The sequence below is a fragment of the Ovis aries genome, chromosome 13 (assembly GCF_016772045.2).
Source record: "Ovis aries strain OAR_USU_Benz2616 breed Rambouillet chromosome 13, ARS-UI_Ramb_v3.0, whole genome shotgun sequence".
NCBI classification, from domain to species: Eukaryota; Metazoa; Chordata; class Mammalia; order Artiodactyla; family Bovidae; genus Ovis; species Ovis aries.
This window is the reverse complement of record NC_056066.1, coordinates 29,321,355-29,324,863: the sequence shown is the minus strand read 5'-3', so window position 1 is coordinate 29,324,863 and position 3,509 is coordinate 29,321,355. Positions and strand designations below refer to the sequence as shown.

Here is a 3,509-nt window from a genome sequence, read left to right as displayed (position 1 = left end):
GTGCAGGGGCTTAGTTGCTTCATGGCTTGTTTGACCTTCCCAGAGCAGGAATAGAACCCATGTCCCCCTGCATTGGCAGGCAGATCCTCAAGACCACCAGACCACCACAGAAGCCTTTTACCATATCTTCATTATCCATTAATTTGTTAATGGACATCCAGGTTGCTTCCATGTCTTGGCTATTATAAACAGTGCCACTATGAACACTGGGGTTCAGGTATCTTTTCAAATCAGAGTTTCTCTGGATATATGCCAAGAGTGGGATTGCAGAGTAATATGGTAACTCTATTTTCAGTTTTGTAAAGAACCTCCATACTGGTTTCCATAGTGGCTGTATCAATTATATTCCCACTAACAGTATAGAAGGGTTCCCTTTTCTCCACACCCTCTCCAGCATTTATTATTTTGGACCTTTTGGTGATGGCCTTCTGATTGGTATGAGGCGGTACCTTATTTGTAGCTTTGATCTGCACTTTCCTAATAATTAGCAATCTTGAGCAACTTCTCACGTGTAGGATTCCTATTATTATTTCTCCTGTCACTGTTACTGTCCACTATGATTTACTTCTGTATTCTGTTCCAGTCCCTTCGCTTTATTATCTCCTTTAATTCTCAGACTCCAGCTAAGTAGGTCCTGGTATTGTTGCTGTTGTTTCTATAATAATACTGCTGTCTGGAGGACTGAGCTCACTTGTATCAGACTGCACAGCTGAAGAGGGGCAGTGTTGGGACGTGACACACCAGCGTGAGTCTGAAAAGTGAGGCTTCCCAATTCCCTGGAGAAAAAGAAGCTAATCAGGGCTGGACTGTGCAGATAAGACATGTGTAATCGTTTTGTCGTGGTCAGCTCTGAGGAAAGCCAATCTCCCTCGCTTAACACTATTCTTTGTCACCTACTGTGCTCCGATGACTGCACACTCTTTCATCTCACTTACAAAGGCATTGTGATTGGCCCCCTGCTCGCTTCCCCAGCCTCATCTCTCAATGCTCTCTGTCTTCTGTGATCTGACTTTGGGCAAAATCTTCCTAGAAACCCACTCACTAGAGAAACTCACTGAACTGTGTGTTCAGTGTAATCTTCAGCCTTCCCATCAAACAAACTGTAAACCCCTGGAAAGCAAAGAATATGCCTTCGATCTACAAACTCATTAATTCCTACTCTGACACTGAAGGTCCAGCTGGATGAGGAATGTTTGAGGAGGTTCTCAGACCTCTCTGAGTCACAATTTGATACTGTCAGTGATGAGGAAAGTGATAGTTGCTAAGTCAGCCCCTAAGAGGGGCCCCTAACCCAGACTTGGAAGACCCGAGAGGGCTGCCCTGAAGAAAGAATGGTAAGCAGACACTTTCGGGATGAATTAGGGTTGGTCAGGTAAAGGACAGCAGAGGCTAGGGAGCAGGGAGCCATGCTCCAGGCTGAGGAGCAGCACACAGCAGAAGTGAAGGCCAGACACTTCCCTGGGGTCCCGTGGCTAAGACTCCGCATTTCCACTGCAGGGGACATGAGTTCAATCCCAGACCAGGGAACTAAGATCCTGCATGCTGTAAGGCACGGCCAGAAAAAAAAAAAAAAAAAAAGTGGAGACCGGAAAGAGCTTGACTGGCTGCAAAAACTGGAAGATGTTCCATGGGGAGGCCTGCAGGGAGTGGATTAATGAAGCTGGAAAGGCAGGGAGGGGCTGAGCATGAATGTTCTCAAATTGGAGCATGCACTTTGTCCAGGAAGCAACAGGCCACTTTTAATATTAAAATGTCTTTGACATGGGACTTCCCTGGTGGTCCAGTGGCTAAGACTCCACACTCCCAATGCAGAGTCCTGGGTGCAACCCTTGGTCAGGGAACTAGATCCCACATGCCACAACTAAGAGTTTGCATGCCAGTTATAAACCCTGCATGCAGCAGTGAAGAGCCAGAATCCTGCGTGCTGCAACTAAGATTCAGCACAACTCAATAAACAAATAAAAAAGAATTTTAGTAAGCAAATAAAATTAAATGTCTCAAGCAGAGGAGTGGCATGATCAGAAGGGCATTTTTTAAAACGATCACCATGTTCTCTATTTCTGTTGCATATTCCTTCAAGCTGTAGAGTAGAATTCTCTGCAAAGGGATTTAAAAGGCATGGTGCTTAAGGTGCTGCTGTCCATGGGGTTGCAAAGAGTCGGACACAACTGAGCGATTGAACAACAGCGAAGATGTCACTAGATTTCTGAAGGAAGATTCAGTGCGTAATTTTCCCCCTCTCAGGTCTATGTAGAAAGAGGCCAGAAAGTTGCATTCATTGCTATGGAAGCAATCCTCTCCAGGAGTCAGCAAAAGCTCCCAGAAGCCACAACATCTTCCCTGTGCATTTCACTGGACAGTTTGGGAGGTGAAAACATTCAGCCTTTTCATGTTTGGATTCAGTAAGGAAAGCTGCAGGGGCCACGTACATCCTGAAGACACTGGCTTCGACAGGGTAAAATAATGACTTATTGTCAGCCATGTCTAATCAGCCTCTTGAATAGGGGTGCAGGAAAAGCGGGGAGAGCTTTGGGTCCCCTGAGGAGGGTGATGTGTTAATAACAGATACAGGCCAACAACAGAGGAACACATAGAGAAGATATGGCACGTATATACAACGGAAACCTACTCAGCCATTAAAAGTGCTCGCTTTGGCAGCACATGTACTAAAATTGGAACGTTATAAAGAAGACTAGCATGGCCTCTGAGCAAGGATGACATGCAAATTCATGAAGCATTCCATATTTGGGGGGCTTCCCTGGTGGCTCAGATGGTGAAGAACCCATCTGCAATCCAGGAGATCTGGGTTCAATCCCTGGGTCGAGAAGATCCCCTAGTGAAGGGAAGGACTACCCACTCCAGTATTCTTGCCTGGAAAATTTCAGGCAAGAAGAGCCTGGTGGGCTACATCCTGGTGGGCCGTGTAAAAAGGAAGGAAATTGAGTCATCTGTAAAGACTTGGATGGAACGAGAGACTGTCATACAGAATGAAGTAAGAGAAAAACAAATATTGTAAATTATCGCCTATATGTGGAATATAGGAAAATGGTACAGGAGAACTTATTCCCAGAGCAGGAATAGGTTTGACATATATACACGACCATGTATAAAACATAACTGTGGGAAGCAGCTGTATAGCACAGAGAGCTCAGCTAAATGCTCTGTGATGACCTAGAGAGGTGGAATGGGGGGAGGGAGGCTTAAGGGGGAGTGGATATATATGTACATAGAGCCAACCCACTTCGTTGTACAGCAGAAAATAACACAACATTGTAAAGCAATTATACTCCAATTTTTTTAAAAAGCTACATATGTATAGAATTTATTATGTTCCAGGCACTATCCTAAGGATGCTACATACATATTAGCTCAGTTAATGCAAGTCATAACCCTATGACAGAAGGACCTCTCAAACCCCATTTCCAGATAAATAAACTGATGCATGCTGCTGCTGCTGCTGCTGCTAAGTCGCTTCAGTCATGTCCGACTCTGTGTGACCCCACAGATGG

At 45.0% G+C, this 3,509-nt stretch overlaps 1 non-coding gene across 1 annotated transcript; it reads left to right on the top strand.

Moving 5' to 3' along the window:
- Positions 1–2,642: 2,642 nt before the first annotated feature.
- On the top strand, positions 2,643–2,749 carry LOC114117697 (U6 spliceosomal RNA). The gene has a single exon (XR_003591355.1). It is a non-coding gene; the product is annotated as a U6 spliceosomal RNA (small nuclear RNA).
- The last annotated feature ends 760 nt before the right edge of the window (positions 2,750–3,509 follow it).